The sequence below is a fragment of the Hippopotamus amphibius genome, chromosome X, assembly GCF_030028045.1.
Source record: "Hippopotamus amphibius kiboko isolate mHipAmp2 chromosome X, mHipAmp2.hap2, whole genome shotgun sequence".
NCBI classification, from domain to species: Eukaryota; Metazoa; Chordata; class Mammalia; order Artiodactyla; family Hippopotamidae; genus Hippopotamus; species Hippopotamus amphibius.
Genome location: NC_080203.1, coordinates 74,881,991 through 74,907,879, shown reverse-complemented (window position 1 = coordinate 74,907,879; position 25,889 = coordinate 74,881,991).

Genomic DNA, 25,889 nt, shown 5'->3' with positions numbered 1-25,889 from the left:
TTTATTTTCTGTTTGGCTGATCTGTCCATTGGTGTAAGTGGGGTGTTAAAGTCTCCTACTATTATTGTGTTACTGTTTATTTCACCTTTTATGGCTGCTAGCATTTGCCTTATGTATTGAGGTGCTCCCAGGTTGGGTGCATAGATATTTACAATTGTTTTATCTTTTACTTGGATTTATCCCTTGATCATTATGTAGTGTCCTTCCTTGTCTCTTTTAATAGTTTTAACTTTAAGGTCTAATTTGTCTAAAACGAGTATTGCTACTGTGGCTTTCTTTTGACTTCCATTTGCATGGAATATCTTTTTCCATCCCCTTACATTCAGTCTATATGTGTCCCTTGGTCTGAAGTGGGTTTCTTGTAGCTAGCATATGGAAGGGTCTTGTTTTTGTATCCATTTATCCAGTCTGTGTCTTTTGATTGGAGCATTTAATCCACTTACCTTTAAGGTCATTCTTGACATGTATGTTCCTATTATCTTTTTCTTAATTATTTTGGCTTTGTTTTTGTAGGCCTTTTCCTTCTCTTGTGTTTCCTGTCTAGAGGAGTTTCTTTAGCAGTTGTTGTAAGGTTGGTTTGGTGGTGCTGAATTCACTTAACTTTGCCTTCTCTGTAAAGTTTTGATTTCTCTGTCAAATCTGAATGAGATTGTTTCTGGGTAGGGTAATCTTGGCTGTAGATTTTTATCTTTCAAGACTTTAATGATCTCCTGCCATTCCCTCTGGCTTGCAGAGTTTCTGCAAAAATATCAGCTGTTATCCTTATTGGTTTTCCCTTATATGTTATTTGTTGCTTTTATCTTGCTGCTTTTAATATTTTTGTGTGTTTAATTTTTTTAGTTTGATTAATGTGTGCCTCAGTGTGTTTCTCCTTCAGTTTATTCTGTATGGGACTCTATGCACTTCTTGGACTTGGTTTACTATTTCCTTTCCCATGTGGGGGAAGTTTTCCACTATAATCTCCTCAAATATTTTCTCAGACCCTTTCTTTTTTTAGTCTTCTGGGACACCTATGATTTGAATGTTGGTATGCTTAATGTTATCTCCGAGGACTCTGACACTGTCTTCCATTATTTTTATTCTTTTTTCTTTTTCCAGCTCTATGGCCATTATTTCCCCCATTCTATCTTCCAACTCACTTGCTCATTCATTTGTCTCAGTTATTCTGCTCTTTATACCATCTAGAGTATTTTTTTATTTCAGTTATTGTGCTGTTCATTACTGTTTGTTTGCTCTTTAGTTCCTCTACGTCCTTATTATATGTTTCTTGTATTTTCTCTATTTCTTTTCAAGATTTAGGATCATCTTTACTATCATTACTCTGAGTTCTTTTTCAGGCATTTTGCCAATTTCTTATTCATTTATTTGGTCTTGTGAGTTTTTATTTTGCTCTTTTGCCTGCAAGCTGCTTTTTGTTATCTCATTTTGTCAAATTTATAATGTTTGCTGTCTCCTTTCCCTATGCTGCCTAGTAGTAATTTCTCTTATCTGTTTGGCTTGAGGTGTCAACCACTGGAGCTTACTGGCCTTTTCTCAGATTTGAAGTTTGGTGTTGAGAATGAGAATTCTGGGTGAGCAGTTGCTGATTAATATTCCATGGAGTCAGGAGTTTTCTGGTGGTCCAATGTCCTGGACTCTGATCTGCTGTCTCATAGGTCCAGGTTTAACTCCAGCTGGGGCACCAAGACTCTGGAAGTTGCATGGCATGGAGAAAAAAGAGGTAGAAGGAGAGCAAGAAAAAAAAGAGGAAGGATAAAAGGGAAGAAGGGGAAAGGACAGACAGATCCCTGAGTCCAGTGGTAAAAGCAACTCTAATCAGTGAAAATCACACAAGGAGATGTGCTTATTTGCACTTGCAAACAGAGAAGAGGAAAAGACACCAAAGGGAAGAGAAAAAGAGAGAGCAAATAAAAGACAGAAGACAGTACTGACACCAATTACAAGCAAATCCACATACAAATATATACAGTAAAAATTTTAATAACAAATACCTAAAACCATAAAGACAAACATAGAAAGAATTCCTCCAATATTTCTAGGTATGGCTCTGCACCTGCTGTGGAGAGGAGTGTGGAGAGCTCATACTGTGATGTGGTATTAGTCCTGTGTGTATTTGTCCCCACAGTCCCCAGTTTCCCCCTATGTCTACCATCTCTATTGTAGACACCCACTTCTATTCAGGTGATCCACAGATGCATTGTCTATCAAGCCTGTTGTGTGCATTAAATCTGGTCCTCCTTGGGCTGTTTCTCATTCTCTTCTTTGATCCTGCACTCCACAGGGATAAGTTTTGTTTTTGGTCCCTACTTTGTGCATGGGTTGCTTTCAGGAATAGGTTCCCTAACAGGCAAGTGGGGGCAAAAGAGGTTGATTGTGTCTCAGTTGTGACTTCAGGTTGTGGGGTAAGGAGGGATATTGCAGTCTAACTGAAATCTGCAGGGATTCTTGTAGCTGCAGAGGTCAGTGTGAGCCTGAGGTGTGCTGTGTGTTCTTCCAGGGAGGTTGGACCTGATCACGGGACCCTTGGTGTTGGTGGGCTTCACCTGCAACTGGGAGGTATGGCCAGTGTCTTGCCTTGCACACAGGAACCTTGGCTGCTGCAGGTAGGCTGACCATGTGGCACAGTGGCATGATGGCACAATGTGGGAGCAGGGCAGTGAGCAAGTGGGTGGGTGTTTGGCGGGACCCAGTGGTGCATGGAGTTGGGAGGGGTGTGGGGTGGCAGGTGGACTTTTTGATCCAGCAGCTGTCGGTCATGCAGCTTCGCAGCCTGTTAGTTCATGGAGAACAGGAAACACAAGCATTAAATGGCACATTAGACCATCTCGACTTAATTGATATTTATAGAACATTTCATCCAAAAACTACAGAATACACGTTCTTCTCAAGTACACATAGAATAGTCTCCAGGATAGATCAAAACTTGGTAACAAATCAAAGCTCAGAAAATTCAAGAAAACTGAATTCATATCGAGCATCTGCTGCAACCACAATGCCAAAAGCCTAGATATCAATTACAGGGGAAAAAAAACCAGTAAAAAATACAAACACATGGTGGCTAAACAACACTCTATTAAACAACCAAGAAATCACTGAAGAAATCAAAGAGGAAATGAAAAAAAAAACCTAGAAACAAATGGAAATGGAAACACAATGACCCAAAACTTATGGGATGCAGCAAAAGCAGTCCTAAGAGGGAAGTTTATAGCAATACAGCCCTACCCCAAGACACAAGAAAAGTATCAAATAAATAACTTAACCTTACACCTAAAACAATTAGAGAGAGAAGAGCAAAAAAACCCAAAAATGGTCAGAAGGAAACATATCATTATGATCAGATCAAAAATGAATGAAAAAGAAATGAAGGAAAGAATAGAAAAGGGCAATAAAGCTAATAGCTAGTTCTTTGAGAGAATAAAAAAGAATGATAAACCATTAGCCAGACTCATCAGGGAAAAAAGGGAGAAGACACAAATGAACAGAATTAGAAATGGAAAAGGAGATGTAACAACCAACACCAGAGAAAAACAAAAGATAATGAGAGACTACAACAAGCAACTATATGCCAATCAATTGGATAACCTGGAAGAAATGGATAAATTCTTAGAAAAGTACAATCTTCCAAGATTGAACCAGGAAGAAATAGAAAATATGAAAAGACCAATCACAATCACGGAAATGGAGACTGTGATTAAAAATCTCCCAACAAACAAATGCCCAGGGCCAGATGGCTTCACAGGTGAATTCTATCAAACATTTAGTGAAGAGATAACACCAATCCTTCTCAAATTCTTCCAATATATAGCAGAAGGAGGAACACTCCCAAACTTATTCTATGAGGCCACCATCACCCTGATACCAAAACCAGGCAAAGATGTCACAAAAAAAGAAAATTACAGGCCAATATCACTGATGAATATAGATGCAATTATCCTCAACAAAATACTAGCAAACAGCATCCAACAGCACATTAAAAAGATCATACACCATGATCAAGTGGGGTTTATTCCTGGAATGCAAAGATTCTTGAATATATGCAAATCAATCAATATGATATATCATATTAACACATTGAAGGATAAAAATCAGATGATAATCTCAATAGATGCAGGAAAAGCTTTTGGCAAAATGCAACATCAATTTTTGATTAAAAAAATACTCTGCAGAAACTGGGCATAGAAGGAAATTATCGCAAAGTAATAAAAGCCATATATGACAAACCAACATCCAACATCATTCTCAGTGGTGAAAAATTGAAAGCATTCCCTCTAAGAACAGGAACAAGACAAGGGTGACCACTCTCACCACTATTTTTCAACACAGTTTTGGAAGCGTTAGACACAGCAATCAGAGAAGAAAAAGAAATAAAAAGAATCCAAATAGGAAAAGAAGAAGTAAAATTGTTACTCTTTGCAGATGACATATTATGCTTAGAAAGTCCTCAAGATGCTACCAGATCACGGACAGCACTAATCAATGAATTGTTTACTGTAGAAGGATTCAAAATTAATGCACAGAAATCTCTTGCATTATTATACACTAGCAATGAAAGAGCAGGAAAAAAAAGTAAGGAAACATTCCCATTTACCACTACAACAAAAAGAATAAAATAACTAGGAATAAACCTGCCTAAGGAGGCAACAACCTGTATGCAGAAAACTATAAGACAGTGAGAAAGGAAATCAAAGATGATACAAGGGAGAAAAAGATGGCGGCGAAGTAGAGGGACATGGAATGCATCCCTCTCCACAGATGCATTGGGAATGCACCAAAAGATGCAATACTTCCCACAGAGAACCAACTGAACACCAGCAGACGACCTCGGACACCAGAAAGGACTGCAAGGAGCCCGACATAACTGGTAGGGAGGCATCTACAATGGCTCAAAGAGGGTGAAGCAGCGGAGCTGTGGCAGATGGGAGGGAGTGAGAAACATATGGAGGGTCCACACTGTAGCTCAGCATTCCCAGACTGAGACGTTGATTCACAGCTGAACAGAGGGTCCAGGAGAGGGAGCGTGGGAACCAGAGAGCTGGTTCAGGGTGAGAAAAATTGTTGCCAGTAAGGTGATGTACCAAGAGGACAGGAGGAAAGAGGTCCGTGGCGAGGAGTGCCAGCCTCTGAGAGCTGCCCAGCCATGATGGCGGCTGGATGCTGCAGGCTCACGGGCGGTGGTGAGGAGCCACAGGCATGGCCTCTCTCTCTCTTTTGGTGCCTCTGCAACAGGCAGTGGAGAGACGCCCATGGGCCACCTAAGGCACTCAGGGATAACAAGGACCCTCAGGCACTCAGGCAGGGCTGGATTAAAACCCCTTGGAATGCCAGCAGCAGGGAGGCTGCAGAGAAAAAAAAAAAAAAACCCGAGAGAGGCCCAACTCTGAGACTTTCTGCTTACACCTGAACCACCGGCATCCCTCTGCAACAGGCACCTCCAAGCCCGACTGAAACAAAAGTGCGCCACTGCTCACTCACTCTGAGGGGAAGGAGCCACTATTGTACCCTCTCCCTCCCCACACACCGACGCTTACAGACCAACAATAAAGGAACCTCTGCTGGTCACAGAATAATGCAAAAAAAACCCAAGGCAAGGAAAAGGACACTGAGACTCTAACGGAACAGAAATATTAGTATTAATTCCTAGTTAACTGGTCCATCCTGGGATCAGTTCTGGATTTTTTATTTTCTTTCCTTTTTTTCTTTCCTTTTCCCTCTCCTTTTTTTCTTTTTTCTTTTTTTCTTTATTAAATACAATCTTAGCCATAAGGGATCTACAAGTTTTATAACGTAATTTTTAATGCTATTTTTATTCTATTTTTATTTTTTTGCCTTTTTATATACTTCAATATTTAGCTAAGTTTTTGGTAGTACAGACAATATATCTCTTATACTTTCCTTTCATCCCTATCTTTTATACATTTCTATTCCTTTCTTTTTATTTGCATATTTCCAACCACATTATGCTCTTCTGTCCCCCTTTATTCCAGCCTTTTTAAGTTTATTTTATTTTAACATACTTATAAGCAACATTATCGATCTGCTCAGACTCCTTGCTATATTCTCCAGAGGATGCACCGCCTTGGTATTTAATATTAGGTTTTTGTGTTTATCTTAGTTCTTACTACAGATGTCTAATTTCATTCTGAGAATCTCCATTCTCTCTGGTGGTACTCTGGCTCTTCTCTATATTTGATCCTAGCTTACAAAATCTCCCTGGATTAATGTTTGTATGTGTAAGGTGTTATTTGTTTGTTTGTTTGCTTTTGCTTTTGTCTCTGATTTGTTCTGTTTCAGGTGTCAATTTCAGTTGGGTTTCTCTTTGAATATCTGATAGCATACTGGGGTTCTTCTGTCAGGTCTTTCCAGAGCCTTATGTCCTAATGGATTCAGTAATGGTGTGTCTTATTCATGTATGTGTTTCCTAGACTTAATATTTCTTTAATCCAAAACTTGGACATTAGTCTGAGGCTTGGACAGTCTTCTATAAACACCTCTATCGCCAGGACAAGCAACCCCAAAAGTTTGGACAACCATGAGGAAACAAAGAAACACCATGCAGGCAAAGGAGCATGAAAAAAACCCACAAGACCAAATAAATGAGGAGGAAATAGGAAAAATGCCTGAAAAAGAATTTAGAGTAATGATAGTAAAAATGTTACAAAATCTCAATAACAAAATAGAGAAAGTACAAGAAACAGTTCATAAGAACTCAGAAAAACAAACAGCAATGGATAACAAAATAACTGAAATTAAAAATACTCTAGATGCTATAACCAGCAGAATGACTGAGGCAGAAGAACGAATAAGTGAGTTGGAAGATAGAATGGGGGAAATAAACGCCACGGAGCAGGAAAAAGAAATAAGAATGAAAAGAAAACAGTCTCAGAGACCTCAGTGATACCATTAAGCATCCCAGAAGAAGAAGAAAACAAGAAAGGGTCTGAGAAAATATTTGAAGAGGTTATAGTGGAAAAATTCCCCAACATGGGAAAGGAAATAATTAAACAAGCCCAAGAAGCACAGAGAGTCCCATACAGAATAAACCCAAGGAGAAATACACCAAGACATATATTAATCAAACTAATGACAATTAAACACAAAGAAAAAATATTAAAAGCAGCAAGAGAAAAGCAACAAATAACATATAAGGGAGAACCCATAAGGATAACAGCTGACCTTTCTACAGAAACTCTGCAGGCCAGAAGGAAATGGCAGGATATACTGAAAGTCCTGAAAGAGAGAAACCTACAGCCAAGAATACTCTACCCAGCAAGAATCTCATTCAGATTTGAGGGAGAAATCAAAAGCTTTCCAGACAAGCAAAAGTTAAGAGAATTCAGCACCACCAAACCAGCCTTACAACAAGTGCTAAAGGAACTTCTCTAAGTAGGACACACAAGAAAAGGAAAATACCTACAAATACAAACCCAAAACAATTCAGAAAATGGTAATTGGAACACACATGTCAATAATCCCCTTAAATGTAAATGGATTAAATGCTCCAACCAAAAGACACAGACTGGCTGAATGGACACAAAAACAAGACCTTTCTATATGCTGCCTACAAGAAAACCACTTCAGACCAAGAAATATATATAGACTGAAAGCAAAGGGATGGAAAAGGATATTCCATGCAAGTGGAAGTCAAAAGAAAGCTGGAGTAGCAATACTCATATCAGACAAATTAGACATTAAAGTAAAAACTATTAAAAGAGACAAGGAAGGACACTACCTAATGATCAAGGGATCCATTCAAGAAGAACATATCACAATGGTAAATATCTATGCCCCCAATATAGGAGCACTTCAATACATAAGGCAAATGCTAACAGCTATAAAAGGGGACATCGACAGTAACACAATAATAGTGGGAGACTTGAACACCCCACTTACATCAATGGACAGATCATCCAAACAGAAAATAAATAAAGACACACAAGCTTTAAATGATACATTAGACCATCTCGACTTAATGGATATTTATAGGACATTCCATCCACAAACGACAGAATACACTTTCTTCTCAAGTGCACATGGAATATTTTCCAGGATAGATCACATCTTGGGGCACAAATCAAACCTCAGCAAATTCAAGAAAATTGAAATCATATCAAGCATCTTCTCAGACCACAACGCCATGAGACTAGATATCAATTACAGGAAAAAAACTGCAAAAAATACAAACACATGGAGGCTAAACAATTCACTCTTAAACAAACAAGAAATCACTAAAGAAATCAAAGAGGAAATCAAAAAATATCTAGAAACAATGACAACGAAAACACAACAACCCAAAACCGATGGGACACAGCAAAAGCAGTTCTAAGAGGGAAGTTTATAGCAATACAGTCCTACCTTAAGAAACAAGAAAATTATTGAATAAACAACCTAACGTTACACCTAAAACAACCAGAGAAAGAAGAACAAAGAAACCCCAAAGTGAGCAGAAGGAAAGAAATCCTAAAGATCAGAGCAGAAATAAATGAAAAAGAAAGGAAGGAAACCATAGCAAAAATTAATAAAACTAAAAGCTGGTTCTTTGAGAAGATTAACAAAATTGATAAACCATTAGCCAGACTCATCAAGAAAAAAAGGGAGAAGATGCAAATCAACAGAATTAGAAATGAAAAAGGAGAAGTCACAACGGACACCTCAGAAATACAAAACATCATGAGAGACTACTACAAGCAACTATATGCCAATCAATTGGATAACCTGGAAGAAATGGATACATTCTTAGAAAAATACAATCTTCCAAGACTGAACCAGGAAGAAATAGAAACCATGAACAGACCAATCACAAGTACGGAAATTGAGGCAGTAATTAAACATCTCCCAACACACAAAAGCCCAGGACCAGATGGGTTCACGGGCGAATTCTATCAAACATTTTGAGAAGAGCTAACACCTATCCTTCTCAAACTCTTCCAAAATATTGCAGAAGGAGGAACACTCCCAAACTCATTCTACGAGGCTACCATCACCCTGGTATCAAAACCAGGCAAAGATGTCACAAAAAAAGAAAACTACAGACCAATATCCCTGATGAATATAGATGCAAAAATCCTCAACAAAATACTAGCTAACAGACTGCAACAGCACATTAAAAAAATCATACACCACGATCAAGTGGGGTTTATCCCTGGGATGGAAGGATTTTTCAATATACGCAAATCAATCAACGTGATACATCATATCAACAACTTGAAGGATAAAAACCATATGATCATCTCAATAGATGCAGAAAAAGCTTTTGACATAGTTCAACATCCATTTATGATAAACGCTCTCCAGAAAATGGGCAGAGAAGGAAATTACCTCAACATGATAAAAGCCATATATGAGAAACCAAAAGCCAACATCATTCTAAATGGGGAAAAACTGGAAGAATTCCCTCTAAGAACAGGAACAAGACAAGGGTGTCCACTCTCACCACTATTATTCAACATAGTTTTGGGAAGTTTTAGCCACAGCCATCAGAGAAGAAAAAGAAATAAAAGGAATCCAAATTGGAAAAGAAGAAGTAAAATTGTCACTCTTTGCAGGTGACATGATATTATATATAGAAAACCCTAAAGACGCAACCAGAAAACTGCTAGCACTAATTGATGAGTTTAGTAAAGTAGCAGGATACAAAATTAATGCACAGAAATCTCTTGCATTCCTATACACGAACAATGGAAGAGCAGAAAGAGAAATTAAGGAAACTCTTCCATTCACCATTGCAACCAAAAGAATAAAATACCTAGGAATAAACCTGCCTAAGGAGGCAAAAGATCTGTATGCAGAAAACTTTAAGACATTGATGAAAGAAATCAAAGACGACACAAACAGATGGAGGGACATACCATGTTCCTGGATTGGAAGAATCAACATCGTGAAAATGACTGTACTACCCAAAGCAATTTACAGATTCAATGCAATCCCGATCAAATTACCAATGGCATTTTTCACAGAACTAGAGCAAGAAATCTTACGATTTGTATGGAAACGCAAAAGACCCTGAATAGCCAAAGCTATCTTGAGAAGGAAAAATGGAGTTGGTGGAATCAGGCTTCCTGACTTCAAACTATACTACAAGGCCATAGTGATCAAGACAGTATGGTACTGGCACAAAAATAGAAAGGAAGATCAATGGAACAGAATAGAGAACTCAGAAGTAAGCCCAAACACATATGGGCACCTTATCTTTGACAAAGGAGGCACGAGTATACTATGGAAAAAAGACAGCCTCTTCAATAAGTGGTGCTGGGAAAATTGGACAGCAACATGTAAAAGAATGAGATTAGAACACTTCCTAACACCATACACAAAAATAAACTCCAAATGGATTAAAGACCTACATGTAAGGCCAGACACTGTAAAACTCCTAGAGGAAAACATAGGCAGAACACTCTATGACATCCATCAAAGCAAGATCCTTTTTGACCCACTTCCTAGAATCATGGAAATAAAATCAAGAATAAACAAATGGGACCTCATGAAACTTAAAAGTTTTTGCACAGCAAAAGAAACCATAAACAAGACTAAAAGGCAACCCTCAGAATGGGAAAAAATAATTGCCTATGAAACAATGGACAAAGGATTAACCTCCAACATATACAAGCAGCTCATGAAGCTTAATACCAAAAAAGCAAATAACCCAATCCACAAATGGGCAGAAGACCTAAATAGACATTTCTCCAAAGAAGACATACAGATGGCCAAGAAACACATGAAAAGATGCTCAACATCACTCATCATCAGAGAAATGCAAGTCAAAGCCACAATGAGGTATCACCTTACACCGATCAGAATGGCCATCATCACAAAATCTGGAAACAACAAATGTTGGAGAGGGTGTGGAGAAAAGGGAACTCTCCTGCACTGTTGGTGGGACTGTAAGTTGGTACAGCCACTATGGAAAACAATTTGGAGGTTCCTTAAAAAACTACAAATAGAACTACCATATGAGCCAGTAATCCCACTCCTGGGCATATACCCAAAGAAAACCATAATCCCAAAAGAAACTTGTACCATAATGTTTATTGCAGCACTATTTACAATAGCCAGGACGTGGAAGCAACCGAAATGCCCATCAACAAATGAATAGATAAAGAAGATGTTGCATATATACACAATGGAATATTACTCAGCTATAGAAAGGGATGAGATGGAGCTATATGTAATGAGGTGGATAGAACTACAATCTGTCATACAGAGTGAAGTAAGTCAGAAAGAGAAGGACAAATATTGTATGCTAACTCACATATACGGAATCTAAAAATGGTACTGATGAACTCAGTGACAAGAACAAGGATGCAGATACAGAGAATGGACTGGAGAACTCGAGGTATGGGAGGGGGCAGGGGGTGAAGGGTAAACTGAGTCGATGCCAGAGAGTAGCACAGAGATATATATACTACCAACTGTAAAATAGATAGTCAGTGGGAAGTTGTTTTATAACAAAGTGAGTCCAACTCGAGGATGGAAGATGCCCTAGAGGACTGGGGCGGGGAGGGTGGGGGGGGATCGGGGGGGGGGAGTCAAGGAAGGGAGGGAATACGAGGATATGTGTATAAAAACAGATGATTGAACTTGGTGTACCCCCCAAAAAATAATAAATAAATAATTAAAATTTTTTAAAAAAAGACACTTGGAATTTGATAGGGATTGCACTGAATCTGTAGATTGTTTTGCCTAGTATACTCATTGGCACCATGTTGATTCTTCCAATCCAAGAACATGGTATATCTCGCCATCTCTTTGTATTGTCTTTAATTTCTTTAATCAATATCCTATAGTTTTCTGTATACAGGTCTTTTGCCCCCTTAGGTAGGTTTATTCTTAGATATTTTATTCTTTTTATTGCAATGGTAAATGGGAGTGTTTTCTTAATTTCTCTTTCTGAGTTTTCCTTGTTAGTATATAGGAATGCAAGAGATTTCTGTGTATTAATTTTGTATCCAGCTACTTTACTAAATTCCTCAATTAGCACTAGCAGTTTTCTGGTAGCATCTTTAGGACTTTCTATGTATAATATCATGTCATCTGCAAAGAGTGACAATTTTACTTCTTCTTTTCCAATTTGGATTTCTTTTATTTCGTTTTCTTCTCTGATCACTGTAGCTAAAACTTCCAAAATTATGTTGAATAACAGTGGTAAGAGTGGGCATACTTGCCTTTTTCCTGTTCTTGAAGGAAATGCTTTCACTTTTTCACCATTGAGAATGATTATGGCTGTGTGTTTGATATATTTAGTTTTTGTCATGTTAAGGTAGTTTCCTTCTATGAACACTTTCTGGAGAGTCTTAATCATAACTGGTTGTTGAATTTTGTCAAAATTGTCTCTGCATCTATTGAGATTATCATACTGTTTTTATCCTTCAATTTGTTAATATGGTTATCACATTGATCTGCATATATTGATGATTCCTTCCATTCCAGGGATAAACAACACTTGAACCTGGTGTATGATATTTTGAATGTGCTATTGGATTATGTTGGCTAGTATTTTGTTGAGGATTTTTGCATGTATATTCATCAATGATATTGGCCTGTAATTTTCTTTTTCTGTGACATCTTTGCCTGGTTTTGGTATCAGGGTGATGGTGGCCTTGTAGAGTGAGTTTGGGAGTGTTCTTCCTTCTGCTATATTTTGGAAGTGTTTGGAAGGATAGGTGTTAGCTCTTCTCTAAATATTTGATAGATTTCACCTGTGAAGCCATTTGGCCCTGGGCTTTTGTTTGTTGGAAGATTTTTAATCACAGTCTCAATTTCAGTGTTTGTGATTTGTCTATTCATGTTTTCTATTTCTTCCTTGTTCAGTATTTCAAGGTTATACTTTTCTAAGAAATTACCATTTCTTACAGGTTGCCCTTTTTATTGGCATATAGCTGCTTGTAGTAGTCTCTCATGATCTTTTGTACTTCTGCAGTGTCAGTTGTTATTTCTTTTTCATTTATAATTGTTGATTTACATCTTCTCCCTTTTTTTTGTGATGTCTGGCTAATGATTTATCAACTTGTTTATCTTCTAAAAGAACTACCTTTAAGTTTTATTGATCTTTGCTATTGCTTCCTTCATTTTTTTTAATTTATTTCTGATCTGATCTTTATGGTTTCTTTACTTCTGCTACCTTTGGGGTTTTTTTTTGTTGTTGTTGTTCTTTCTCTAATTGTTTTAGGTGTAAGGTTAGCTTGTTTATTCAATATTTTTCTTGTTTCTTGAGGTAGAATTGTATTGCTATGAACTTCCCTCCTAGAACTGCTTTTGCTGCATCCCATAGGTTTTGGGTGGTCGTGTTGTCATTGATATTTGTTTCTAGGTATTTTTTAATTTTCTCTTTGATTTCTTCAGTGATCTTTGGTTGTTTAATAGTGTATTGCTTAGCCTCCATGTGTTTGTATTTTTTAAAGGTTTTTTTTTCCAGTAATTGATATCTAGTCTCATGGCATTGTGTCAGAAAAGATGCTTGATATGATTTCATTTTTCTTAAATTTACCGAGGCTTGATTTGTGACCAAAGATGTGATCTACCCTGGATAATGTTCCATGTGCACTTGAGAAGAAAGTGTATTCTTTTGTTTTTGGATGGAATGCCCTATAAATATCAATTAAATCCATCTAGTCTAATCTGTCATTTAAACCTTGTGTTTCCTTATTTATTTTCTGTTTGGATGATCTGTCCATTGGTGTAGGTGGAGTGTTGAAGTCTCCTACCATTATTGTGTTACTGTCAATTTTCCCTTTTATGTCTGTTAGCATTTGCCCTATGTATTGAGGTGCTCCTATCTTGGGGACATAAGTACTTACAATTCTTATATCTTCTTCTTGGATTGATCCCTTGATCAGTATGTAATATCCTTCTTTGTCTCTTGTTGTAATAGCCTTTATTTTAAAGTCTAAGTTGTCTGATATGAGTATTGCTAATCCAACTTTCTTTTGACTTCTATTTGCATGGAATATCTTTTTCCATCCCCTCACTCTCAGTCTGTCTGTGTCCCTAGTTCTGAAGTGTGTCTCTTGTAGACAGCATATATATGGGTTTTGTTTTTTTTTCCATTCAGCCAGTCTGTGTCTTCTCAGAGCCTTTAATCCAATTACATTTAAGGTAATTATCAATATGTATGTTCCTATTACCCTTTTCATAATTGTTTTGGGTTTGTTTTTGTAGGTCTTTTCTTTCTCTTGTGTTTCCTGCCTAGAGAAGTTATTTTAGCAATTGTTATACAGTTGCTTTGTTGGTGCAAAATTCCCTTAACTTTTGCTTGTCTGTAAAGCTTTTGATTTATCCATCAAATCTGAATGTGATTCTTACTGTGTAGAGTGTTCTTGTCTGTAGGTTTTTCCCTTTCATCACTTTAAATATATCCTGCCCCTCCTTTCTGACTGGCAGAGTTTCTGAGAAAGATCAGCTGTTAACCTTATGGGGTTCCCTTATATTTTATTTGTTGCTTTTCTCTTGCTGCTTTTAATACTTTTTTCTTTGTGTATAGTTTTTGTTAGTTTGATTAATATGTATCTGAGTGTGTTTTTCCTTTTTTTTTTTATTCTGTATTGGACTCTCTGACCTTTTTGGACTTGATTGACTATTTCCTTTCCCATCTTGGGGAAGTTTTTGACTATAATCCCTTCAAATATTTTCTAAGACCCTTTCTTTTTTTCTTCTTCTTCTGGGATGCCCATGAATCAAATATTGGTGCACTTAATATGGTCCCTGACGTCTCTGAGACTGTCTTCCATTTGTTTTATTCTTTTTTATTTCTTCTGCTCTGTTGCAGTTATTTCCACCATTCTATCTTCCAGCTCACTTACTCGTTCTTCTGCCTTACTTATTCTGCTGTTGATTCCATTTTTATTTCAGTTATTGTGTTGTTCATTACTGTTTGTTTGCTCTTTAGTTCTTCTAGGTCCTTGTTATATGTTTCTTGTATGTTCTCTATTTTGTTTTCAAGCTTTTGTATCATCTTTACTATCATTTCTCTGAATTTTTTTTCAGGCAATTAGCCTGTTTATTCTTCATATATTTGGTCTTGTGGGGTTTTATTTTGCTCTTTTACCTGCAAAATGTTTCTCTGTTTTTTTTTTCATTTTGTCTAATTTACTGTATTTGAAGTCTCCTTTCCCTTAGGTGCCTAGTCGTAATTCCTCTTGCTTCTGTTCTCTGCCCCCTGTGGTGTGGTTGGTCCAGTGTCTTGAGTAGGCTTCCTGATGGGAGGACTGGTGCTTGCATTCTGGTGGGTGAATCTGAATCTTTTCCCTTTGATGAGCAGGGCCATGTCAGGTGGTGTGTTTTGGGGTATCTGTGAGCTTAGTATGATTTTAGGTAGTCTGTGTACTGATGGGTGTGCTTGTGTTCCTGTCTTCTTTGTAGTTTGGTGTAAGGAATCCAGCACCGGCAGTTGCAGGCAGTCAGGTGGAGCCTCGGCTTAGGCTCTGATAGAGGCCTCTGTGAGAGGATTCTGTGATTGATATTCCCTGTGGTTGGGGATTCTCTAGTTGTCCAGCATCCTGGACTCAGTGCTCCGACCCCAGAGCCTCAGGCGCAACTTCTGGTTGAGGAATGAAGACCCCACAAGTCACTCATCCTAGCAATAAAGGGGATTTAAAAAGAGTAACCAAAAGCTCTGTACACGGGGCGCACGGGGGCCAGTGGGGCGGGGCGGGGCCAGCTGGGCGGGGCGGGCGCCGTGACGCCACAGCGCAGCCGTGGGCCGCCGAGGCTGCGCCACGTCGGCGCACGCCGGCCGCGCCCCCTCCCGGCAGCCGCGGTCCGTCTGCCTGTGCGCGGCCCCCGCCGCCCCACACGCGCGCACCTCCCTCGCTCCCGGCGCTCGACGCCCGCGCGCGCGCACGAGCTTCCCGCCCGGCCCGCGAGCCCGCGCAGCCACCGCTGTCCCGGCTCCTCCGCGACCCGGCCGCACCATGTCTTCTCCTCCTGAGGGGAAGCTTTAGGAAAAAAAAAAAAAAAGAGTAACCAAGCTTCATACTAATTATAAAAAGTTAAATCAAACAAATACTGAGACAAGGAAACACAAGCACAAGAGCAACAAAAACAAAACCAATTAAAACATAAAGCACTAGAACAATCAGAAAAAATAACACCAGAACGAAATCAGACAATTAAAATGAAAGCCAACAAATACTCAAAACCAAAAAAAAGAAAACACCAAAGCAGAGTGCCAACTAAAGAGTGATGCAAAGAAACAGAACAAGCCAACAGGAATTATTTACAGGGGAAAAAAAAGAAAGACAGGAGAAAAAAGAACAACAGAAGAGCAATGTAGAATTGGAGATGTATTTTCAAAAATTTAAAAAGGAAGAGGGAAAAAATGACAAAACCCCAGAGAAATGGTAAAAACAAGGACCAGATAGAAACAAGGACCAAATATAACAAAGAGCAAGAGAACAACCAGATAGACTGAAGATCCCCAAAACAAAATGAACGATTAGAATTAGAACTAAGATAAAGACAAAACCCAGGGCTTCCTAGGTAGTGCAGTGGTTAAAAATCCACCTGCAATGCAAGGGACACAGGTTCCATCCATACTCCAGAAAGATCCCAGATGCCATGGATCAACTAAGCCCATGCACAACAACTATTGAGCCTGCACTTTAGAGCCCATGAGCCACAACTATTGAGCCCATTGGCCACAACTAATGAAGCTGGCAAGCCTAGAACCCGTGCTCCACAAAGGAGAAGCCATCACAATGAGGAGCCCTTGCACTGCAATGAAGAGTAGCCCCCACTCACGGCAACTAGAGAAAGCCCATGTGCATCAACAAAGACCCAACACAGCCGATAAATAAATAAATAATAAATTTATATTAAAGAAAAAAAGACAAAACCTAAAAACCAAAACCAAAGCAGTGTGTCAACTGAAGAATAAAACAAGGAAACAGAACAGACCAATAATAATGATTAAAAATAACATAAAATAAAATAAAATAAGAAGAGTTAAAATACAGAAAAACAGAAAAGCAAAGTATAAAAGGAAATTAAAAATAGAAAAAAAAAGAAAAATGTATTAAAGAAAAAGAAAAAAAATATGGGCAAAGAACACAGCACAACAGAAAGGCCAACTAGAAATAGAAATATATAAAATAAATAAAAATAAAAATAAAAGTAAAAAATAGAATTTAAAAATATGTTATAAAACACAAAGATCCCATAATACTAAAATAGTAATTTAAAAAAAGCCAGAACCAACTAAAGAATGAATCAAAACAATAGAATTAATAATAATAATTTTGTTTACTTGGGGTCTCAGCTGTAAATGTCCTTGTACACACCTTGAGCCATAGACCACCTCTGCCTCCCCAGGAGGCCCTCCTCTGCCTCTGGGTTGGACTCTGGGCCTGCTGTGGGCCCTCTGGGGCCCACTTAGACTCTGATATGGCCCAATTCCTGCGTGTGCTTGCTCCCAAAGTTCACAGCTGCCAAAGCTTGACCTTTTGTCATCTGTGGAAACATTCATTGTCTACTCAGATATTCCAAAGACACAGGGTATACCTAGCTGATCATAGGTATTTAATCTGAAGATTGTACAGCTGATGGAAAGATTTTTGATCCTCTTCCTTAGTCGCCTTGTCCCTGGCATTCAGCTTTGGTTTTGTCCCCACCTCTGCATTTGATCCAACCACAGGAGTCTGGTCCTGATGCTGCCTTGGAGCTCTTGCATCTCCCTCAGTGAGGACTTCCTTTATTGTTCATCTGCAGGTGCCAGTGTGTGGGGAGAGAGAGGCTACAATAGTGGCTCCTCTCCCTGCATGTGACTCAGCAGTAGCACCTTGCTTGGACTCTGGGTGCCCTGGTGGTGACACCAAATACGCAGGGATGCCGGCAGCTATGGTAGGAAATCTGGCCCTAGTGACAGTCTTTACTCATTCCTGGTACCCAGCATAAGGCACATGAAGGCCAGTGCTCAGGGGACTTTTTGTATTACTCTGTGACTGGCAGAAACAGCCAGTCCTGGAGAGGGTTTCCTTTATTATTTGTCTGCAGGCACTGAAGTGTGGGGAGAGAGAGAGTACAATAGTGGCTCCTCCCCCTGTGTATGAGTCAGCATTATCATCCTGCTTGGATAGCAGAAGCCCTGGTGGCAGGGCCAATTGCACAAGGAAGCCAGTGGGCACAGGTGTAAGAGGAATGGCCCTAGTCATGGCCCACCCTGGGCAGACTTTTTTGGCTCTTGGCAGCAGGCATGTTAGGACCAGCCCTTGAGGGGGCTTTTTCTATTACTCATCAACTGGCACTTGACAGCCTGGCTTAGAGAGGGCTTCCTTTATTGTTCATCATGGGTGCTGAGAGAGAGGCTACAATAGTGACTCCTCCGCCTGCTTGTGCCTCAGCAGTTGCACTCTGCTTCCATGGCAGCCCAGTCTTCCCTGGTAGGCATCCCATGCTGCAGATTTCTTCCCTCCTGTCCCCTTAGTCTGTCTCCCTGCAGCCAACAGTGGTTCTCACCTGGGCCTGTTCTCTGGTCCCCATGCTCCAGCTCCCAGGCTCCCTGCACTCCTGTGAACACATGTCAGTCTGGGGCACACAGGGCCACGGTATGAACCATCTGTGTGTTTCTCACACTTTCCTGTCTGCCAAAAAATCAGCTGCTTCACCCTCTTTGGATGGCCCCAAATGCCTCCCTTCTGTCCCAATCAAATTCCCCATCAGAGAGGGGGTTTCCCCATCAGATAAGCGGGATTTCCCCAAATTCGGGAATGTTTCCTCTGCTTCAGCTCCCCCACCCCAGAGTGCAGGTCCCATCCCTTTTATTATCCTCCTCTTTCTCCTTTCATTTTTCCATCCTACCCAGTTATGCAGGGATCTTCATAGTCTTTTCCGGTGTCCAAGGTCTTCTGCTAGTGTTCAGCCAGTTTTCTGTGAGAATTATTGCATCCATTGATGTATTCCTGATACATCCATGGAGAGAGATGAACTCCATGTCCCTCTACTTCACTATCATCTTTCTTACATTAAAAGTACTAAATGTTGATGGCTCTAAAGATATGTCTATATCAATTAGATCAACAAACTTAAACATTAATTTCAGGTATTACAGGTATTAATTTAATACTAAATATTTCCCAGTTCATGTGAACCTGAAACTTATTTAGCTTACTTCTCTTATATTTAGAATTGTTTGGTTTGTAAGCTCTTACTTTTCTTTAAGCCAATTAAATAGAGCTCATTTACAGATTAACCTCAGCAATATTATCCAAATACAAAGACACATACAAACACACAAACAAACAGAGAGACATCATAGTTCTCATTTCAAAATTTCAGCCAAATCAGGTACAGCAATGTAAAAATCCACTGGTTTGTAAGGTTGGATTAAAGATTGGGTTTCTGCTCCCAGAACCTGCACTCAGCCCCAACTGGCTGACCTGCATGCTGCCATATTCTTTGTCCATGTCCCACTCACCACCATTGCTCACCCACAGCAGCAGCTCCATCTCTCACCAATGATGGAGCTAAGCCTGGCAGGCAAGGAGAACACTCCCCCATCCCTCAGCAGGACCCACATGCTGGCCAGCAAAACCATGAGGAGGATCTTCCAAGAGCCCACTGAGCCAAACCCTAAGCTATTTGCCCCCAGTGTGGTAGTGTAAAAGGAAACCCCTGCTGCTTTGTCAACTTTCCTATTGAATACCATGATATTTGGCAGATGTATAAGAAAGCTGAGGCTTCCTTTTGGAAAGCTGAGGAAGTGGACCTTTCCAAGGACATTCAGCACTGGGAAGACCCAAAGCCTGAGGAGAGATATTTCACATATTCTGGTTTTCTTTGCAGCAAGTGATGGCATGATAACAAGGTGGAGTGGCTTAGCCAAGAAGTTCAGATTACAGAAGTCTATTGACACAATGAGCTGAGGGAAGGTAGTCCTCACTCCCAAGTCATGAGTCAACAGGAGATAAAGAGCAAAGTGGCATTACTTATAAGGTGGTTGGGGCAGAGATCACTAACTCTTCATGAGCTCAAAGCTAAGTGGTTATTTTAAAAGGTGCCATTGAAGAAAGCAAAGCAGGAATTTGTGATGGGAATCCTAATCTCAGGTCCTTATCTAAATGTCCCAACTCTGGGTGTGAACAGAGTTGTCATACTGTAAAATGCCTAGGCAGAAACTCAAAATAGCTATTTTCTCATAACAATTGACTCCATGATGCCCTAGGCATTAGTCTTTTGGGTAAGTCATGGATGCTTTCTAGATGGTGGAGATATTAAAAACCATGGCAGAGTTTTGGTCACCCAGCACATGAAACATTTGAGCAAAGCAAAAATGCCAATTAACAACATTAATAGAGAAACAAACAATAGTTTTAATTTCTGTTCATAACCAACCCCCCCATTTGTTGGGGTCCAGCCAAGAAAATAAATCAAAGCCCTTTAATAAGGTTAAAGTAGGTATTTGATTAAAAACTTGGGTGAGATTATAGAATACTTGCACCTGTTGGACCATCTTTTGTAAATTTGTCTGAATTTGCCCAGAATTATTAATATACATGGAGTAGGTGGTGCCCTTTACAGCAATTGTATACACTTCCTTCTTTGGCCAGTAAGTAATCTAAAGCTAGCTAAACAGTTATACAAAAACTTCTATGCTAAAAAATAATGTTGTTGTTGTGTTAAGACTAGACTTTGGTGTAGTGGCTGACAGATTGGTGTTTGCCTTAATAGTTTGTCATTGTGTGCCCAGTGCAGTGGTGACTAGCTCAGTCCCCATGAGGAATAGTAGCAGATCTACTCTCAACATAATGGAGATGAATACCACACTCTTTTGACATAAGGGGACAGAGAGACAGATCAGTGGTTCTGTTTAGTGATTTGTTAGGGTAGTCCCAGGGAAACTAAAGTACATTGGTGTGAATAGACAAGACTCCCCAGGAGCTGGCAAGAAGGCAAATGCTTTGGAGGTTGAGGGACAGGGAAGTCCACATATGGAAAATCATGTATGTGTAACAGCCCCAGGGCACTGGACCCATAGTGGATACCAACTGTTTGGGGAAGCCAAAGTAAGTTGGGGATCCCCATGGACAGCTAGGCCATGAGGTCCAAGACCATGGGGATTGTGCTCCTTGGAGTGAGGTAGCTAGGATAAGACCACTATCTTACACTATATAGAAAAATCAACTCAAAATGGATTAAAGACTTAAATTTAAGACCTGAAAGCATAAAACTCCTAGAAGAAAACATGGGCAGTCCACTTTTAGAAACTTGTCTTAGAAATATCTCTCTGGATATGTCTGCTCAGGCAAGGGAAACAAAACCAAAAATAAACAAATGGGACTACATCAAACTAAAAAGCTTCTGCACAGCAAAGGAAACCATCAACAAAACAAGAAGACAACTTACTGAATGAGAGAAAATATTTGCAAATGATAAGGGATTAATATCCAAAATATATATTTAAAAAAACTCATACAACTCAACAGTAAAAAAAACCCAAATAACCTGATTAAAAAGGAGTGGAGGAACTGAATCGACATTTTTCTAAAGAAGACATTCAGATGGCCAGTAGGCACATGAAATGATATTCAGCATCACTAAATATTAGTGAAATGCAAATCAAAACCACAATGAGATATGACTTCATGTTGTTAGACTGGCTATTATCAAAAAAGGTAAGAAATAACAAGTGTTGGTGAGGATGTGGAGAAAAGGGAACCCTCACAGACTGTTGACGGGAATATAAATTGGTGCAGCCGCTATGGAAAACAGTATGGAGATTCGTCAAAAAATTAAGAATAGACTTGCCATCTAATCCAGCTATCCCACCCCACTTCTGGGTATTTATCCAAAGAATATGAAAACACTAATTCAAAAACAAATGTACCCCTATTTACATTGTGGCATTATTTACAATTGCCAAGATATGTGCCCCCTAGTGCATGAGTGGATAAAGAGCATGTGATCATATATATACATATATATATACACACACAAAACTCAGCCGTAAAAAAAGTTATCTTGCCATTTGTGTCAACATGGATGAACTTTGAGGATATTACACTAAGTGAAATAAGTTAGAGAAAGACAAATACTATATGATTTCACTTATATGTGGGATATAAAAAATAAAATAAAATAAAATAAATGAATGAACTAAAACAAAGAAAAACAAGTAGGTAGACACAGAGAAAAGACTAGTGGTTATCAGAGGGGAAGGGGCAAGAGTGGGCGGTGGTAAAATAAGTTAAGGGCATCAATTGTATGGTGATGGATGGAAACTAAAATTCTGGTGGTGAGCATGCCATAGGGTACACAGAAGTAGAAATATAATCTTGTACACAAGAAACTTATATAATGTTAGAAACCAGGGGCTTCCCTGGTGGCAGAGTGGTTAAGAATTGGCCTGTCAATGCAGGGGAAATGGGTTTGATCCCTGCTCCAGGAAAATCCCACATGCTGTGGAGCAAAAAAGCCAATGAGCCACAACTACTGAAGCTTGAATGCCTACAGCCCATGCTCTGCAACAAGAAAAGCCACTGCAATGAAGAGCCCACACACCACAATGAAGAGTAGCCCCCACTCACCACAACTAGAGAAAGCCCATGTGCCACAACAAAGACCCAACACAGCCTATTAAAAAAAAATAGAACTCGCAGGCCATGGCATGGCCAAAAAAAAAAAAAAAAAAAAATCATAGTAAAAAAATTTTAAAAAAAAGAAACCAATGTTAACTCATAAAAATTAACTTTAAAAAAAGAATTAATAGCTGAGAACTTCCTTAATCTTGGGAGAGATATGCATATCTAGGTACAAGAAACTCAAAGGAAGTCAAACAAGATCAATCCAAGGAAGATTATACCAAGACACATTAAAATCAAATTTAAAAAACCAAAGACAGAGAATTTTTAAAGTGGTGAGAGAAAATTCATCACAGAAAAGTAAACCCTCATAGAGCCAAAAGCATATTTTTCTGCAGAAACATTGCAAGCCATTAGGGAGTAGGATAATATATTCAAAGTACTAAAAGAAAAAAATGCCAACAAAGAACAGTATATCCAGCAAAACTCTCCTTCAGAAATAAGGAGAGAGTCACAGACTTAGAAAATAAACTTACGGTTACCAACGGGGAAAGGAGGGGATGGGTAAATTAGGAGTTTGGGACTAACATGTACACACTACTATATATAACATAGATAATCAACAAAGATATAACACAGGCAGCTCTACTCAATATTCTGTAATAACCTAAATGGGAAAAGAATCTGAAAAAAAAAATAGATATATGTATATGTATAGCTGAATAACTTTGCTGCACACCTGAAAATAACATAATGTTTAAATCAACTACATTTCAATATAAAATAAAAATTAATAAAAGAAATAAGGAGAGATAAAGACATTCTTAGACAAATAAAAGTTAAGGGAGGGAGGGAATACGGGAATATGTGTATAAAAACAGATGATTGAACTTGGTGTACCCCCCAAAAAATAATAAATTAAAAAAAAAGTTAAGGGAGTTCACCACAACTAGACCTGCCTTGAAGGAAATACTAATGGGAGTTCTTCAAATTTGAATGTAATGTTGCTAAGTCACAACATGAAAACATATCAAAGTATAAAACTCACTGGTAAAGATAAATATATAGTCAAATTTAGAATACCCTAATAATGTAACAGTGGTGTGTAAATAACTTTCACTATCTAGCATAAAAGTTAAAAGACAATAATTTAAAGTAAGTCTAGCTACAATGATTTTCCAATGAAAGCCCAAAATAAAAAGATGTAAAATGTGATACTGATAACATAAAAAGGGGGATGAGGAGAAATAAAGTTATAAAGTTTTGTATGTAATTTGAAAGTAAGTTGTTATCAAATTGAAATTGACTGTATTTACAAGATATTTTCTGTATACTCATGGTGATTACAAAGAAAAACCATAGAGGATACACAAGATAAGTAGAAAGAAATTAAAATATAACACTACAAAAATAAATCAGATAAAGAGGGAGAACAGAGAAGAAGAAAGGAAGGAATTAAAAACACAATCAGAAAACAATTAACACAATGGCAATAGTAAGTTCTTACCTATCAATAACTACTTAAAATGGAATAGAAAAATTCTCTAATCAAAAGACAGAGAGTGAATGAATAAAAATACAAGATCCAACAATATGCTGTTATAAGAGACTTTTTTAGCTTTAAGAACACACACAGGCTAAAAATGAACAAATGGGGAAAAGATTCATGCAAATGTTAATAGAAAAAGAACAGGAACAGCTCTACTTATATCACATAAAATAGACTTTCACTCAAAATCAGTCACAAATGACAAAGAAAGTCACTATATAGTGATTAAGTGGTCAATTTATCAAGGGGATATAGCAATTGTAAATATATACACCAAACACAGGAACACCTAAATATTTAGAGCAAATATTAGCAAAACTAAAGGGAGAAATAGCAATACAATAATTGAAGGGAACTTAAATACCCCACTTTCAACAAGAGATAGATAATTCAGAAAGAAAATCATTAGGAAACACAGCACTTGAAAATGTTTTAAGCCTAATGGACCTAATAAACATACACCAAATATTCCATCCAACATTGGCAGAATAAATACTCTTTTCAAGCACACACAGAATATAATCCAGGATAGATTATATGTTCGGTCAAAAAACAAGTGTCAAGAAATTTAAGATTGGAATAATATCTACTATCTTTTCTGAACACAATGGTATAAAACTAGAAATCAAAAAGAAACAAGAAGAAAAAATTGCAAATATGTAGAAATTAAACACCCTCTTGAACAACTAATAGGTGAAAAGAGAAATCAAAAGAAAAATCAGAAAGTATCCTGAACCAAAGGAAAAGAAAATACAACATAACAGAACTCTTGGAATGCTACAAAAGTGGTACTCAAGGGAAGTTTATAGTGATAAATGCCTACATTCAGAAAAGAAAAAACAGATGGCAAATAAATAATCTCACTTTACACCTCAAGAATTAGAAGAAAGAAGGCAACACTAAACCCAAATTTAGCAGAAGAAATGCTAAAAGATCAAATGAGAAACAGAAGAAATAAAGACTGAAAAGACAATAAAATAAAGCACTGAAACTAAGGATTGGTTTTTTGAAAGGATAAACACAAATGGCAAATCATCAGGTAGACTAACCTAGAAAAAGGATAGAAATAACTCAAATTATAAGTGAAAGCAGAGACATTACAGTTGATGCCAGAGAAATACAAAGAATTATAAGAAACTACTTTAAAAAAATTATACACCAAAAAATTGAATATCCTAGAAGAAATGGATAAATTTATAGAAACACACAACCTACCAAGACTAAATCATGAAGAAAAAAAATTGAACAGGCCAATGATGACTAACAGTATTTTTTTTAAGTAATAAAAAAACTCTCCAAAAGGAGAACCCAGAACCAGATGACTCAAGGGGGTGATTTCTATGAGACATTTAAAAAGGAATTAATACCCATCCCTCTAAATTTTTTCCAAGAAATTGAAAAGGAAGGAACCATCTCAAACCCATTTTAGAAGGCCAGGAAACCCTGTTACCAAAAACAGATAATAACACTACAAGAAAATAAAACTAAAGGCCATGAATATAACTGTAAAATTTCTCAATAAAGTACTAGCAAACCAAACTCAAAAGCACAATTTAAAAAATCATACACCATGATCAAGTGGGATTTGTGCCTAGGATACAAGGATGATTCATCATATACAAATCAATAATGTGGTACACTACATTAATAGAAAAAAAAATAAAAATCATATGATCATCTCAATCAACAGAAAAAAAGGTTTTGGCAAAATTTAACAATCTTTCATGATGAAAGCATTCAACAAACTGGGCTTATAAAGAATGAACCTCAAGATAATAAAGGGCATATAAGATAAAAACATAGCTAATATACTCAGTGAAAAATACTTGAAATCA